This window comes from Stomoxys calcitrans, chromosome 3, assembly GCF_963082655.1.
Source record: "Stomoxys calcitrans chromosome 3, idStoCalc2.1, whole genome shotgun sequence".
Classification (NCBI taxonomy): Eukaryota; Metazoa; Arthropoda; class Insecta; order Diptera; family Muscidae; genus Stomoxys; species Stomoxys calcitrans.
This window is the reverse complement of record NC_081554.1, coordinates 121,166,822-121,185,454: the sequence shown is the minus strand read 5'-3', so window position 1 is coordinate 121,185,454 and position 18,633 is coordinate 121,166,822. Positions and strand designations below refer to the sequence as shown.

General features: G+C 37.9%; 1 protein-coding gene across 2 annotated transcripts in view; it reads left to right on the top strand.

Moving 5' to 3' along the window:
- The window catches only part of LOC106094207 (uncharacterized), a 201,285-nt gene that overhangs the window by 2,401 nt on the left and 180,251 nt on the right, over window positions 1-18,633 (top strand). Inside the window, exon 2 of one of the 2 annotated variants that reach the window (XM_059364957.1) lies at window positions 7,604-7,712. The exons of the other annotated variant lie outside the window; for it this stretch is intronic. The gene's annotated coding sequence lies outside the window, so the exon portion shown is untranslated. The remainder of the gene's footprint in view (window positions 1-7,603; window positions 7,713-18,633) is intronic. 2 annotated transcript variants of the gene reach the window in all.

Below are 18,633 nucleotides of genomic sequence, written 5' to 3'. Positions count from 1 at the left end.
ATTTTTGAATGTTAAAAATTGGCGACTTTCAAGAAACCCATGACCTTATATTACGGAAAAATAGTTTTTAAGTACTTTTAGTCGTCCACTTGACGTCAATCCCAATTTCATTAGGATACCTATTTCCTAGCTCGAGCTGAAATTTTTCTAAAACAGCCGAATCACCCAGATTAATTTACAATTTAAAATAATTATTTAAAATGAAATCATTTTGTTTTTTCCTTGGAACTTCATAATTTGCTCATAGTGAGTTAGGATCAAAATCTATCAGTTAATAGCAGCATGGATTCTAGTAGACATATTTTAGTTCTGTGTTCTATGGCCGTAGAGTTGGACAAAGCGAAATATTTTTTAAAAAAATTTTAAATAAACTTTTTGAATTATTGATTTTTTTGTAAAAAAAATCTTTTTGCAATGAAAAAATTATAATAAAAATATCTTTAAACCCACCATAAGAAAGGAAATGTGTTCAAATAATATTAGTCGGCAGACTGTCAAACTGTTGTCAATCATTTTGATATCAATTATTTATTTATTTCATCTACCGGGTAAAAATTAGTGTTAACAACTGCAGTAACGAGTAAATTTCGTCGAATTTCTGATTTCTAGTTCTACCACCTTTTCTTATTTTATCTCCAATAAATGTGGGAAAATTTAGGATTTACGGCAATAGTTGGATGCAATTTTTACCGGACATCTTTCCTTCAAAATCGGATTTTAGATCGATTTTAATAAATTTCGAAGGAGAACAAGGTGGATTAATGAGCGTGGTCTCACGCGAACAGTCGACCAGTTTGACGGTATAAAGATGTTGGTTCTGTGTTTACATTCACAGCAAACTACCCCATTTTTTCCACGTTCTTTTTGTTTCAGTTTCTCTTTCTCTTATTTTACTTTCGCACGTATAACAACGAGGCCAAGTTTCTTTGGTTGTGTAAAGAACAATGCCAATTTTGAAATGACATCTTGATGGCGAGATGGCGGATTGTACCATATGATTTGTGATTGTTATACAAATGAGACCACTTTTAATTGGCAAATGGCTCGTCGTATAAATTGGTCAAAATTTATTTTTTTTTTTGATATATTTAACATTTATAAATTGCTTAATTTTTGAATTTGTTTGAGAAAAATATTATGGAAATAAAAGTAATATTAACCCAATTGACCGACACAAACAACAACATGTTGAAATTATGAAACTATTTTGAGAGCAAATTAAAATGAGCGCAAAAGAAAAAAATTGCATCAAAATAATGAAAGTTATTTGTCAAACTAACACTATAAAGCTAAGCTATTAGCAAAGACAAGCATATTTTGATAGCTTTGAAAGTTTAGAATCGGCCTATAAATAGTGTGTTGGCAAGTAGTAGAAAATTCAGCTCTGATTTTAATTAAATGTAACCGCGCATTTATTGTCTGATTTTGGTGAAATTGGAAACAGTGAGTTGTTTTAGGCCTCCCGATATCCGACTCAAATATAGTTCAGATCGAACAATATTTAGATATAGATGTCATATAGACCGACCTGCTGATGTGGGGTCTTAAGTCCATAAAGACCACAATTATTACCCGATGTCGCTGAAATTTGAAACAGTGAGTTATTTTAAGCTTCCCGACATTCGACTCAAATATGGTTCAGATTGGACTATATTTAGATATAGCTGCAGGAACACCTCAAGGATGTGTACTGCCTCCTTGAGAAAGAAAGGCCACTCTTGCCCTATACAACTGCAAGAGAGCCATTGGCAAAAGTTGGGGATTTAGGCCGCGTGTCATGCATTGGGTATATACTGCAGTTGTCAGACCTATAATGATATATGGTGTTGTGGTCTGGTGGACGGCGCTTCAAAAACACACCTACTACTCAATACTTAAACGGATCCAAAGGATGGCTTGTTTGTGCATTGCAGCCGCACTGAGGACGACACCATCTGATGCACTGAATTTAATGCAACATCTTATGCCTCTGGACATTGTGGCTACCCAAATTGTAGCGATCACTGCCGTGAGCTTAAGGGAGCTTTCTCAATGGTCATGTGGCGGTTACGGACACTTTGTTATCCTTGATACAATATCCAATGTTCCAGGCAGTGTGGATTACACCCTACCTGAGCCGATTTTTGATAAAAATTACTGTAACACTATTCCTGATGAACCGATTGGAACTACAAAATCCCTGGCAACAGAAGTTACATAGACTTCTCTAGGGATGATTCCGAACTAAATGATCAGGTGGGCTTTGGGGTGTACTCTAAAGATCTAGAACTGGTCACATCGAAAAGGTTTCCCGACCACTGCTGTGTGTATCAAGCAGAGATCCTTGCAATTACAAAGGTGGTGGAATGGCTAAGATATAATGTCATTACGACGATTGGCATAAATATCTTCTCATACAGCCAGACCGTCATTAAATCCCTGGAGAACGTATTTCTGAACACAAGAGGGGGCTGTAAGCATTCCAAAACTATGTGGCCCTAATCTAGAATTGAAGAGGTCTACTGCTTTGCTGTCACTGACTAGAACAGACGTCTCAGTCATTGTGTCCGTCATGACAGGTCACTGTCTAATCGTAAAACATGCTGACAGACTGAAGGTTGTCAGCAATGACTTTTGCAGAAGCTGTGAGGATATCGAAGAAGAAGAGACTATGGAACACCTTTTGTGTGTGTCCCAGGTTTTCATTTCTTTGAGAACCTGTCTGATTTAGCAGATGTGAACATTCGCAAGTTATTGGGCTTTTTAAAGCAATCTGAATGGTTCAACGGTAGGAACTAGAAGGCATCTTCCTTCTTTTGTTCCTGTGGTATCTTAATGGACGATAACGTCTAAGTGAGTCTGATGGCAGACTGCCACTTAACCTATCTTAGATATAGCTGTCATATAGATCGATCTGCTGATTTAGGGCCTTAAGCCCATGGCCGCAGTTATTATCCGATTTCACTGAAATTTGAAATAGTCAAATGTTACAAAAAGCTGCATTTATAGTCCATTTTCGCTGATACTTGATACAGTGAGTTATTTTAAGCCTTCCGTCCTCCCTCCAAAATATAATTAGATATAGCTGCCATAAATACCGATCTGCCGATTTAGGGTCTTAAGCCCACAAAATCCCCAATTATTGTCCGATTTCGCTGAAATTTGAAAAGGTAAGGTTATTAAAACATCCCGATATCCGACTCAAATATGGTTTAGATTGGTCTTTATTTAGATATAGCCGCCATATGGACCGATCAGCCGATTAAGGGACTTAAGCCCATGAAAGCTGCGTTTATTACCCGATTACGTTAGAATTCCTCCACAGTGACTTGTATTAAGCCTCTCTTCATCCGACCAGAATATAGTCCAGATCAGACTAAATTTAAATGAAGCTGCCATATAGACCGATCTTCCAATTTAAGGTCTTAATTCCATAAAAAGCAGATTTGTTTGCTGACTTCGCTGAAACTGTATCTTATATAAGAGTTCTCGGAACCTGAATGATGATCCATACCAGCCCCCAATTCCATATTATTATGGACTAGCTGACCCGGGCCCACTCCGCTGCGCCTTTTTTTACTTTATATGGAACAAAAGTTTCCTTAGAATATTTATTTTCAATAATTAAAGAGCTTTTAGTGAAATACTATGCAACGAAAATAGTATATTGCTTGACTAACAATTTAACAATATAAGTGCCTCTGTCCGAATCCCATATGATCTTTATTGGTCTTCGAATTTAAGTTTGGATGTAAGGTGTACTCCATTCTAAAAATATTTTATTTCAGCCCGCTACTCTCATGATATCTGATTTAGGGGTGTTTTCGGGGGTAAGGTGGTCTCCCAGGCACTTGGCCCTGAAAAAATATCAGCATCGTGCTCTTCTTTCAAAAACCATTTATTTAAACCCCATATTGCCATTGGTTTAGGGGAGTTTACACTATGAGGCGTCCCCCAAACACATGGCCCAAAATAGGTTATCAAATTCGTTTTCTAAACTTAAATACCACATATTGGCATGGTCGAAAATTTTTTACCCTTTGCGGGGTATTTTGAGAAAGGGGTGATTCCCTAAATACATGGTCCTAAATTTGGATATCAAATTCGTATTCTACTCCCAAATACCTTTCTTTGAGCCCCATTTTGCGATGGTCACTAAAAAATTATTGCTAGTGGGGTATTTTGGGAAAGGGGTTGGACCCCCAGAAAATTGGTCCTGAAAGTGGGTATCAATTCTTGATTTACCCCCCAATACCTTTCATTTAATCTCCACATTGACATGATCGGTACATATGGCCGATTTAGGGGTGTTTTGGGGATTAGAGTGGTCGCCCAAACACTAAGCCCGGAAAATATATCAGCAACGTGCTCTATTCTCATATATCTATATATCATTTATTTGAACCCCATATTGCTATTGGCCTCAAAATTAGATATCAAAATTGGTTTCAAATCTCCGGTTTGGGTTAGTGGTCCTAAATACTATAAATATTTAGTTCCACTCTCTTTACTACCCAAATTGTTTTGGTGAGCAAATATGTCCTATTTGGGGGTTGTTATGGTGGTGGGACTTTCCCTAGACAGTTGGCCCCTAATTTTGATATCAGATACGTGGTCTACTCCCAAATACCTTTACTTTGAGTCCCATATTTCCAGAGTCGGCAAACATGACCGGCTTGGGGGTGTTTTGGGTGATGGGCGGCCACTCAGTGAGTTGGCCTTGAAAATATATATCGGATTCGTGTTCCACGGTTTTTAAACCCTCTTATTTGAGCCCCGTATTGCAAAAGGCAGAAAATACTTACTATTTGGGTGGTGTTGTGGGCTTGGGGTGGCCCTTTTGACACTTTCCCAAATATTGATATCAGATTCGTGCTTTAATCCCAAAAACCTTTTATTTGAGCCCCACATGGCTATGGTCGTAAATTTGTCCCCTTTGGGGGATGTTTATGGGGATAGGCGGCCCTCCAAACACTTGGTCCCATACTTGGATATCAGATTCTAATTCTACATTCAAATACCTTTTATTTAAGCCCCATATTCCCATGGTCAGTTTGGGGGGTGTTTTGGGGAAGGGGTGGACCCCCAGAAACGTGGTCACACATTTGGATATCAGATTCTTATTCTACTCGCAAATACCTTTCATTTGAGTCCCATATTGCCATGGTCGGTAAATATGTCCGATTTAGGGTGTTTTGGGACCTGGTGTGGTCCCCCTAGCAGTTGGTCTGACAAATGGATATCAGATACGTTTTCTTATTCCAAATACCTTTCATTTGAGTCCCATATTGTCGTGTTTGGTTTAAATATATGTTTGGTAGGTTTTAGGGTGGGGCGGCCCCCCTAGGTACCCCATCCGAAATTTGGATTCCAAATTTTTATTTTTAGGGTACTATATGAGAGCACACAAAATTTCGCTTAAATCGCACCACCCATCTCCGAGATCTGGTTTCTGAAAATTGGGGCGAGGGTCCGCCCACCCTTCAGATATCAAAAAATGTAGTACCTTATTTTCACCACGGGATCATTATGCACCATCTGTGAAAATTTCAAGAAAATCGGTTCAGCCGTTTCTGAGTCTATAAGGAACACACAAAAATACAAACAAACAAACAAACACAAATTGATTTTTATATATTAGAAGATATGGTATTAGAATTGTTATAAAAGAGTATGGTTAATTTATCCATGGTGGTGGGTATCTTAACCTAACGCGATTTTATTTGTTTCCGAATTTACTTGTATTAAGTAGGACAATCCTTAATTTTAGCAGTAGAATGAAGCAAATTTTAGGCAGTTCAAGGCAGTATATGCACATCATCAGAAATTTTTTCATATCTTTCCCCTTTTTTTAATAAAATTCATCAATACATTATGGCTTCGTGAGATTTTTCTAGCGATTTTCCGGTAGAAATATATATCGAAGTGGTACACACCAACTCTCATCACCTTCTGTGAACTCGAAAAAATGTTTGCTACCAATTTTTAATGCAATATTACTTATTAAAACTTCAATGCTCCTTTCATAAAGTTTATAGTTCCGACGATCTAGGTAGGCGAAAACTTTATTTGGTTTTATCCAGATTTCATCCACTTCAAATAGCACATATTCTGATTAACGTCATTAAGGACGATAAAGTACCGTTATACAGATTTATATCAGCGAGTACCCTCCTTTTGACAAATTTTATAAAATAAATTCCAAGTATGTATACTCCCCCATCATTAGATAAGTTGTGTCCTTCAGTCAATATTTCAGTAGTTCTATCCTGGTGAACCGCAGTGTACTTTGTTTGCCCTTATAGTTAGGTTAAAGGTTAATGTCAAAATACTTATGCCACATAAAATTTTATACTTCTTAACGCTGAAAAGTGGACCGATCGCGACAATATGGGAGTAGAATTTATGAGCCAAGCCTCATGTTGTCCAATCCATTCCAAAAACAATCCCCATGTAGACGGTCTTGGACTGATCGGGATGGGACGTAATTGAAATTTATTTGGGAATATATTGGGTTGCCTAAAAAGTAATTGCGGATTTTTTAAAAGAAAGTAAATGCATTTTTAATAGAACTTAGAATGAACTTTTATCAAATATATAATTGCCATTTTGTTCGATAACCTTTTGCCATCTTCCTGGTAAATTTTGTATTCCACGCTCATAGAACTTCTGGCCTTTGTCTGCAAAAAACTGAACCAAGTGCGATTTTATAGCCTCATCATTGCCGAAAATTTTACCATTTAAGGAGTTCTGCAAAGATCGAAATAAATGGTAGTCTGATGGTGCAAGGGCTATATGGTGGATGCATCAAAAGTTCCCAGCCAAGCTCACTCAGTTTTTGGCGAGTGACCAAAGATGTGTGCGGTCTAGCGTTGTCCTGGTGGAATATGACACCTTTACGATTGACGAATTCTGGTCGCTTCTCCTTGATGGCTGTATTCAATTTGTCCAATTGTTGACAGTAAACATCCGAATTAATCGTTTGGTTCCTTGGAAGCAGCTCAAAATATGCAACACCCTTCCAATCCCACCAAACAGACAGCATAACCTTCTTTTGGTGGATATCAGCCTTTGAAGTGGTTTGAGCTGGTTCACCATGTTTGGACCATGATCGTTTTCGACTAACGTTGTTGTAAACAATCCATTTTTCATCTCCAGTTATGATTCGTTTTAAAAACGGATCGAATTCATTGCGTTTAAGGTGCATATCACAAGCGTTGATTCGGTTTGTTAAATGAATTTCTTTCAATACATGTGGTACCCATATTAAAATTGACACCAAACAAACAAATGTAAACAAAATTTCGCGCACTTTTTTTCTAAAGCAAGCTAAAAGTAACAGCTGATAACTGACAGAAGAAAGAATGCAATTACAGAGTCACAAGCCGTTGGAAACAATTTGTCAACACCTGCTATATTACTACTATTGTATATTACCGACAATTCCTTTTTGGGCAACCCGATATATCTATATATATATAAACGAATTTGTGTTTGTTTGTATGTTTGTTTGTATGTTAGTTTGTATGTTTGTTTGTATGTTAGTTTGTTTGTGGGTTTGTAAATTTGTTTGTTCCGTATTGACTCAAAAACGGCTAAACCGATTTCTATGAAATTTTCACAGATTGTGGGGAGTGGTCCGGAAGGAGCAATAGGACCCTCCCCCTTACCCCAAAAGTACCAGCCAAAAATAAAAGTGGACCGATTGGGACAATATGGGACTTAAATTAAAGGTACCATAGAAAATTGTTTAATATGGAAATTTAATATGATTTAAAAACAAGTAAAAAGGCGTTAAGTTCGGCCGGGTCGAACTTTGGATACCCACCACCTCGGGTACATATGTAACCACCTTTCATCAAAATTCTGAACCATATACAACACGAATGTCGAAAAGCCTAACATAAGTCAACACGGATGTCGAAAAGCTTAACATAAGTCACTTTGTAAAATTTCATTGAAATCGGTTTATAAATGCGTCTTTTATGGGGCCAAGACTTTAAATCGAGATATCGGTCTACATGGCATCTATATCCAAATCTGGACCGATTTGGGCCAGAAAAATGTCGAAGAGGCTAACACAAAGCACTGTCGCAAAATTCAGCAAAATCGGATAATAAATGTGGCTTTTATGGGCCTATGACCTTAAATCGGCGGATCGGTCTATATGGGGGCTATATCAAAATATAATCCGATATAGCCCATCTTCGAATTTAACCTGCTTATGGACAAAAAAGAATCTGTGCAAAGTTTCAGCTCAATATCTCTATTTTTAAAGATTGTAGCGTGATTTCAACAGACAGACGGAGAGACGGACGGACATGTTAAGATTGTCTTAGATTTTTACGCTGATCAAGAATATATATACTTTATAGGGTCGGAAATGGATGTTTCGATATGTTGCAAACGGAATGACAAAATGAATATACGGAATGACAAAATGAATATACCCCCATCCTTCGGTGGTGGGTATAAAAAAAAATAAATGATGACTATTTAATCGGTAGTCATATGAATAGTCATTCATAGACAACCACCATACCGTATTTGGCTCAATCGGAAGGTTGGTTTATATGAAGCTATATCATGTTATAGACCGATTTGAACCGTACTTGGCACAGTTGGTGGGAGACATAACAGATGAAAATTACAGCTTCCAAGGACTCAAGAAGTCAAATCGGCAGATATGACCATCGGTTTATATGAAATCTATATCGGGTTATACACAGATTCTAACCGTACTTTGCTCAGTTGGGTTGGTCCCCCACACACTTGATCCCACAATTGAATATGAGATATGTTTTCTAATCTTTAATATCTTTCATATGTGTCCCATATTGGCGTGATATATATATTTGGTAGGTTTTGCGGAAGGGGCGGCCCCCCTAAGTACCCTGTCAGAAATTTCGATTCCAATTTTTTGTTTTAAGGTTGTGATAAGAGAGCACACAAAATTTCGCTTAAATCGCACCATTCATCTGCGATATGTAGTACCCTATTGATGAGCTAAAAATGGTTGCAATCTTAACGTTAGGGTTTCCAACTCCTTCTATTACGCTGAATGTCATAATTTTTGGGGTATGTATCCCCACACATTAATTAAATCACACAGAGTCCTGTTAGGTCATTATGATTGATCGTCTGTTTTGGGGTGAGTGGTCCTCTAGATATATGAGCAGAATGAAGATATCAGCTTCGTAGTCCATAACCTTATACCTTTAATTTAACCCCATATTGTCATGATTGGTGTATACAGCCGTTTGGTGGAGGTTGTCTTTATGAGGGTTGTGCGCCACACTCCATCTGCCACTTGAGCATACATTTGAATGACGCACTCTACTCAAACATATCGGTCATTTGATCCCCCATTGTTTTAACTGGTCAAATAACCCATTGGAGGTAAAGCGCCTAGATTCTTGGACACAATGTTTAATGTCATATTCGTTATCAACTCCCAAATGCCTTTCATTTGGGTGTTATCAAGCTATGATCGAGTAAAATTTTCATTTGGTGGTGGGCCACCCGCAAATACTTAGACATTATTTTTTATGTTATATTCGCAATCTTCTCCCGAATGCCTTTCATTTGTGTCCCATATTGATATGTACGAGAAATATGTTTGTTTGGGGAACTTTTGGGGTTGTGCGACCGCCTTGGATACTTGAACCCAAGTTTTTATACCATATCCGTATTCTACTCACCAATATCTTTAATTTGATACCCATATTGACCCTATCGGGTCAATTTTGTTTTTGGATGGCGTTTTTGGCGTTTGGCGTTATATAGCCTATTCCTCCTTCCTGACCATATTTGTAATCTACTCCCAAATACCTTTCATTAGAGTTCCATATTTTTATTATCGTCCAATAAATCTATTTTGGGGAGTTTTGGGTTCAGGGCGGCCCCCAATTACTTGGACTCAACTTTTAAAATGGAATTCGTACTCTACTCTTGAATACCTTTCATTTAAGTCCCATATTGTCCCGATCGGTCCAATTTTATTTGTTGGTGCTACTTTTGGGTAAGGGCCATGGTCCCAAGTTCAAAGCCCAACGTATTTACAAACAAACACACAAGCAAACACAAATTGATTTTTTTATATATAGATTTCCAAATCTGAATCGATATGGCCCATTTGCAATCCCCAACGACAGAAATCAATATAAAGTATCTGTGCAAAATTTCAAGCGGCTAGCTCTACGCGTTCGACCGTTATCGTGATTACGACAGACGGACATGGCTAGTTCGAATCAGAATTTCGAGGTGATTAAGAATATATGTACTTTATGGGGTCCTAGATCAATATTTCGAGGTGCTACAAACGGAATGACTAGATTAGTATACCCCATCCTATGGTGGTAGGTAAAATAAAAATTAAATCGTTGCGCTTTGTTTGTTTGTTTATTTGTTTCTTTTTTTTTTTTTGTTAGTTGGTTTGTCTGTTCCGTTTAGACTCAAAAACGGCTGAACCGATTTTCATGAACTTTTCACAGATGGTAGAGTTTGAGCCCACGGTGATCCATCCATCACCACCATTTTTAAAAACGGCAGATCTCGTAGATGGGTCACTGATTTAAGCGAAATTTTGCATGCCACCTTATGTTACCTCAAAAACACGATATTGGTATAAAATTTTGAGGTCAAATAACCTGGGGGGACGCCCCATACTAAAACCCATCCGAACGGACATGTTTACCGATTGGGACAATATGGGTATCAAATGAAAGGTATTAAGGAGTATAGTACGAAATTGGGCTCAAAATATCAGCCGAAGCGTCGGGGTTCCCTCACGCCCTAAAAAAACCCAGATCTTGATTACCACCTTCAAAATATTGGGTTGCCCAAAAAGTAATTGCGGATTTTTTAAAAAAAAGTAAATGCATTTTTAATAAAAATTAGAATGAACTTTAATCAAATATACTTTTTTTACACTTTTTTTCTAAAGCAAGCTAAAAGTAACAGCTGACAATATTTGTGAGGTACTATGCCATGTTAAACGTCTTTCCAAAGAGATGTGGCACTGCGGCATGACGTTCGGACTCGGCTTTAAAAAGGAGCTTAAATTTGAATCGGACTGCACTCATTGATATGTAAGAAGTTTGCCCCTGTTCCTTAGTGGAATGATCATGGGCCAAATTTGCAATTGGTAGTAGAAAACAAATTTGATATCCAATTTTGGCCATATCTGTTGTATGACCAGGTGTTTCAGGGACGTCTCACCTCATAAACTTCCCGTTAACCACATATATATACCGACTATAGCAATATGTAGCCCAAATGTGGTTTTTGGGAGTAAAATATAAATTCGATATCTACTTTTGGTGCAAAGGGTTTGGCTACTCCAATCCACCACCAAAACCAATAGAGTGAAGTAGATCTAACATCAAAACTTTATTAGGCGGACCCTCCCCTTACCCTATATTCAAAAACGCTAGATCTGGATAACTCAAAAACTGAATTTTGGTATTCTTCTTTAAGGTGGGGTATATAGCGGGTCGCCCCACCTACAAAGCCCTCCAAAGGGGAATATAAATCAATAATGAAAATATGGGGCTCAAATGAAAGGTATTACAGATTAGAGCACGAATTTGATATATGGGGGATACAAAGAAGTAACAAGTAAAAGTGTGGCCGGCCGAAGCTTGGAAACCACCACCATGGATTCTGCTAAAAGTTTAGACGAAATAATGTTAGTTGAGGTTCATAGCTGTACCTTACGAACCCAATATCGCCCAAACGAAGCAAAAATTAAAGTTTCTAGGGGCCGAAGAGGGCTAGAAGCTCAAGATATCAAATCGGGAGATCGGTTCAAATGGGAGCTGTATAAGGTTATACACCTATTTAAACCATACTGGGCACGATTGTTGGAAGTAGCATCAGAACTCTACGAGTAATTTCAGATAAATTGGATAATAATTGCAGCTTCTATGGGCTCAGGAAGTCAAGTCGAAAGACCACTTTGTATAGGAGCTTTATCCAAATCTGAACCGTTATGGCCCATTTACAATCCCTAACAACCTAAATCAACAGAAATATCTGTGCAAAATTTCTAGTAGCTACATGACAAAAATATTCACTAACCATTAAGGTAATTTTCGACAAATAAACTTCTTTTGTGAAAAACATTGGGACTTTGTTTACGACGAAATTGCATCTTTTATAATAAATTTAGGCAAGAATTTGTGACTAGTATAAAGCTTGCCTACATAGTACCTATTATTCTTAAAAGTAATACATGTTATTTGCAATTTGATGTGGTCTTTTCTTGAAAATCAAAAAATTTGTCGTGTCGTTTTCGCACATATGAATATCTATTTTATGATGGATATTTTGTATAGCGCAAAATACTTTCAAACAATGCGCATTACTGCATTCCTACTAATATTAACTGCTAGTTGACAGACCATTCGAAATTTGCAATTCAAATTGCAAAATGCAAATTCGTCCATGAATATTCTACTAAGGAACAGGGGCAAACTTCTTACATATTAATGAGTGCTGTCCGATGCAAGTTTAGAGTCAATGATTGGGGGCACCCTTTTTATTGTCGAGTCTGACGGCGTACCGCAGTGCAACATCTCTTTGAGAAGAACTCTTTCCATGGCAAAGTATCTCACAAATGTCGCCTAATACTGAGGGTAATCACTGATATAAATTTTTTTCTGGTGTTTTCGTCATAATTCGAACCGAGACGTTTAGCGTCATAGACAGGCATGCTAACCAAAAATTAGTATTTTAAGTGTTCGCCTTCCTACGCTCACGCGCTCACATTCTCTGCCAAATGGAAGAGACACAAGAGATGACTTCAGACTTGACTTCAGACAGAGTCCTTGAGGGGTTTACCATGAACGAAGTGACTTTTACACCAAAAAGTGGATCTAAGGATCTTAAATGTTAACACTTGTATAAGTTTATAATATCAATTGTTTTTTGCTTCCATTTTTGCAAAAAAATTCTTGCTCGAAAGCAAATAATCAAGTGACTGGTTTTGACATATGCTTCGCACTGTTGACAACTATTGCGATACACATGAACCCATTTTTGTATGGGAATTCTTACGTTTTCGTTCGGCTTGTCGCTCGATAAATTCTCCGTTTAAAATTAGATACTCAAACCCAGATCAGATTTTTTTCGTTTGCAGGCCGAACGAACGCTTGCGTTCGACGTCGACAAATAGGCTATTTGAATTTCAAGACTATCAAGAATATACATATATAATTTACTAGCTGAACCGGGCCCGCTCCGATGCGCCTTCTTTAACTTTATATGGAACAAAATTTTCCTTTGAATATTTATTTTCAACATTTAAAGAGCTTTAAGTGAAATACCATTCTACGAAAATAGTATATGCAAATCGCTTGACTAATAGTATAACAATATAAGTGACTTTATCTGATTTCCATATGATCTTTATTGGACCACGAATTCGCTCGGAGGGTTTAAGGCCATTCAAAAAATACTTTATTTCCACCCGATATTCTCATGATGTCCAATTTAGGAGTGTTTTCGGGGGTAAGGTGGCACCCAAGACACTTGGCCCTGAAAAAATATCAACATCGTGCTCTTGTCTCAAATACGATTTATTTAAACCCCATATTGCCAATGGCGAGTTCATAGGTTGAGGTATCCCCAAAACACTTGGCCCCAAAATTGGTTATAAAATGAGTTTTCTAATCTCAAATACCCATCATTTGAGCCAAATATTGCCATGGTCGGCAAATTTTTACGCTTTTGGAGGTTTTTGGGGAAAGAGCGGTGCCCCAAATGCATGGTCCCACATTTGGATATTCGTATTTTACTCCCAAATATCATTATTTGACTCCCATATTGCAATGGTCAGAAAATAATTGCTGTTTGTGGTTTATTTTGGGAAAGGGATAGACCCCCAGAAAATTGGTCCCGAAATGGGTATCAATTTCGTAGAGCACGAATATACCTTTCATATGAGCCACACATTGACATGGTTGGTAAATATGTGGAGAGGGCCAGTCCTCCAAACACTAAGCTCTTAGAATATATCAGCATCGTGCTCTATTCTCATGTATCTATATATCATTTATTTGATATATAGATTCTCACGTATTTGAACCTCATAATGGCATTGGCCTCGAAATTAGATAACAAATTCGTTTTCTAATCTCAAATACCTTTCATTAAAACCCCTTATTGCAAAAGTCAGCAAATATGTCCGGTTTAGGGTGTGGGCCCCAAAAACTATCAATATCGAGCACCATTGTCTTGAAGAACCAAATTATCTTGGGGGTTGTTATGGTGGTGGAACGTCCCTTAGACAGTTTGTCTCGAATGTTGATATCAGATTCGTGGTCTACACTCAAACACCTTTCATTTGAGCCCCATATTTCCGTATTCGGTGAACATGACTGGTTTGGAGGTGTTCTGGGGGATGGGGCGGCCGATCATTGACTTCGCCTTGAAAGCATATATCATATTCGTGTTCTACTTTAAAATGCCTCTTATTTGAGCCCCACATTGCAATGGTGAGCAAATACTTTCTATATGGGTGGTGTTATAGGGGTGGGTTGGCGCTTTAAACACTTTTCCGTATATTGATATCAAATTCGTGCTATACTCCCAATGACCTTTCATTTGAGCTTCATATTGCTATGGTCGTAAATTTGTCTTCTTTGGGTGATGTTTTTGGGGAGGGACAGCCTTCCAAATACTTGGTCCCACATCTGGATTTCAGATTTGTATTCTACACTCAAATGCCTTTTATTTAAGCCCCATATTGCCATGGTCAGTATTTAAATCCTGTTTGGGGGTGTTTTGTGGAAGGGGTGGACCCCCAGAAACTTTGTCCCCATTTGAATATCATATTCGTATTTTACTTGCAAATACCTTTCATTTGGTATGGTCGGTAAATACGTCCGATTTAGGGGTGTTTTGGGGGTTGGGGTGGTCCCCCAAACACTTGGTCCGACAATTGGATATAAAAAACGTTTTCTAATCTTAAATACCTTTTATTTGAGACCCACATTGTCGTGATTAGTGTATATACATATATATATTTGGGGGTGGTGCGTCCCCCCTATGTACCCCATCCGAAATTTCGATATCAAATTTTAGTTTTTAGGTTATTATAAACGGGGACACAAAATTTCGCTTAAATCGCACAACCCATCTCCGAGATCTGGCGTTTCCGAAAATGAAAGTAAGGGGGAGGGTCCGCCCCCCCTTCAGATAACGAAAAATGTAGTAGCCTATTTTCACCACGGGATCATTATGCACCATCTGTGAAAATTTCATGAAAATCGGTTCAGTCGTTTCAAACAAACCTACAAACCTACAAACAAACACAAATTCATTTTTATATATAAGACTAGCTGAGCCCGGCCCGCTCTGCTGCGCCCGATTATGCTATGTTGGAGAAAATTACTCTAAATTTGAACATTTCTGCGTAATTGTAGTTGAAAACGTATTCCAATTTTCCTATGGATTTTTCTACACTCCAGTACCTCTTATTTAAACCCCACATTGCAATGATCAGTAAAAGTCCTTCTTGGGGTGTGGTGGACCCCAAGAGACTTGGTCCCAAAAGTGAAAGTCAATTTCGTGCTCTATTCCCAAAGACCTTTCATTTAAGATCCATATTGCCTTGGTCGGTAATTATGTCCGATTTGAGGGGTTTTATTGTGGTGGAGTTGCCCACAAAACACTTAGTTCCGCAATTGGATATCAGATTCGTTTTCTACTTTCAAATTCCTTTAATTTGAATTCCACATTGTAGTGGTTGGTCTATAAATCCGTTTGCCTTGTTTTGGGGGTGGGCAGCTCTCCTAGTAATCCCATCCCAGAATTTGATATCAAATTTTTTGCTTTTAGATCCTTCCTATATTTTATTTTTCTTTATTCAAAGGACCGATAGGTTGTCATAACAAAGACACATGCTGATGATTAATTTTTACCACTCTGCCCTCTCTCTGTTCATGTTGGCATGTTTTTAATTGGATCAACTAAATCCAATTGGATCAAACAATTTCAGTTGAAGACTGCCAGATGACGCTAATTTAAATGTTAGTGCTACTCGCTTAAAGTGGATAAGATCCGTTCAGATTTGGAAATAGTGTTCACCGAAGTTTAGGACAGTGAGTTAAGTTTAGCCCCTTGACATACTTCTGCAACATCGCACAGATCGGTGCAGATTTGGATATAGCTGCCATATAGACCGATATATCGGTTTTAGATTTTGGGTCCATAAAAGGCGCATTTATTGTTCCATTTCGCCGAAATTTGGAACAGTGCTTTGTGTTAGGCTCTTCGACATTTTTCTGCAACTTGGCCCAAATTGGTCCAGATTTGGATATAGCTGCTATATAGACCGATATCTCGATTTAAAGTCTTGGCCCCATAAAAGGCGCATTTATAATGCGATTTCACTAAAATTTGACACAGTTAGGCTGTGACTTATGTTAGGCTTTTCGGCATCCGTGTCGTATATGGTTCAGATCGGTTTATTTTAAGATATAGACCACAAACAGCAATGACAAGAGCACGATGCTGATATTTTTTCAGGGCCAAGTGTCTAGGGTGCCACCTCACCCCCGAAAACACTCCTAAATCGGACATCATAAGAATATCGGCGGAAATTAAAGTCTTTTTTGAATGGTATTAAACCCTCCGAGCGAATTCGTGGTCCAATTAAGATCATATGAAATTCAGATAAAGTCACTTATATTGTTATACTATTTTCGTAGAATGGTATTTCACTAAAAGCTCTTTAATTGTTGAAAATAAATATTCAAAGGATAATTTTGTTCCATATAAAGTAAAAGAAGGCGCAGCGGAGCGGGCCCGGTTCAGCTAGTAAAGTATATATATTAGGCAGGGAAGATTTTTTTTCAATCGTATAGCAAAAACGTAGACTACATTCAAATCTAAGAAGTTTCTCCGAAGAACCCATGAATCTAAAATAAAATCTTAATCTGCGCTTCTCGACTTCAAAATTTTTGTTCTATTCTTTCGATATGTGATATACTTGTGATAAAGGTACAGGTCTCATTTGTTGATTGATTATCGTAAAATTTTGCACAAGTCACTTTTTTGGTCAAAGGATGAACGCTATTGAAATTAGATTTAGATATAGCTCCCATGTATATCTTTCATTCGATATGGCTTTTTAAGGCTCTAGTAGTCATAATTTTGGTCCGATCTTTACAAAATTTTGCGAAAGGCGTTCTATTTAATATTCCAACATTTGTGCCTAATTTTATCAAAATCGGGTCAGTTTTAGATATAGCTCCCATATATATCTTTTATGCGATATGGACTTTCATGGCTGTAGTAGCCACTATTTCGGTCCGATCTTTACAAAATTTTGCACAAGACGTTCTATTTACTATTCTAAGTCGATTTTGCCATGTCCGACCGTCCGCCTGTCCTTGTGTCCGTCCGTCTGTGGAATCACGATAGCGGTCAAACTCGTAAAGCTAGCTGCATGAAATTTTGCATAGATACTTCTTATTGATGTAGGTCATTGGAGATTACAAATGGGCAATATCGGTTCAGATTTGGATATAGCTTCCATATAAAGTGGAACTTCGACTTGACTTCTTGAGCTCTCAAAGCTACTTTTAGTCTTTGGGATGAAATTTTGCACATAATGTTCTGTCACGACTTCCAACTACCGTGTCTAGTAAAGTCTGAATCGGTCTATAGCCGGATATAGCTGCAATATAAATCGATCTCCCTATTTTACATCTCGAGCCCCTGAAAATCGCAGTTGTTATCCGATTGAGCTGACATTTTCTGTTCTGTTATGAGTTCCAACAATCATGACAAGTATGGTCCAAACCGGTGTATAAGCAGATATAGCACCTGCATAAACCAATCTCAAGCCCCTGGAAGCCTCAATTTTTTCGAGGGTTGCCTTTAATATTTCGAGATTGAACAACACTTGCGTGGCAATCTGCCCGCTGACAGCTCTATCGTAAAGCTTGACATTTTTGAGGTTATAGGTACTCAGAACGCGCTATTTGTGTTGTTTACAGTAACTTAAAGACTCATTTCGGCGTGGATTAACTCAACAATAGTGCATCAATGAATTTAAATCAATTTTTGGCGATGAAGCTCAATCAAGGACCAGTGTTTATCGATGGTATGGTGAATTCAACCGTGGTAGTAGTTCACTCCAAGACGAATTTCGTGAAGATCGTCCAAAATCAGTTGTTGTTCCAAAAACCATTGATGCTGTGTACCAACTGATATTGCAAGATCGTCATGTGACCTCTCGTTAGATTGAGACAACCTTAGGAATTAGTGGGACGAGCATACATTCAATATTGCATGAAAATTTAGCCTTAAAAAATATTTGTTCGCGTTGGTTACCACACAATTTGTGAATCGCTCAAAAAAAGGCTAGTATCGATTGGTCGAAAGAAATGCTCCAAAAATACGATCGCGGTGCTTCGAAACGTCTATCGTGACAGGTGATGAATAGTGGATTTACGCGTATGAGCCCGAATGTAAATAGCAGTCGACTGTATGGGTGTTTCAAGATGAAATCCAACAAAAGTTCCTCCCGCACGAAACACTTCCAAGGAAAAGATGGCCTTTTTTCGGAAAACTGGACATGTCGAAATCGTACCACTAGAACAACGCAGAATAGTCAAGTCTGAGTGGTACACAACCATTTGT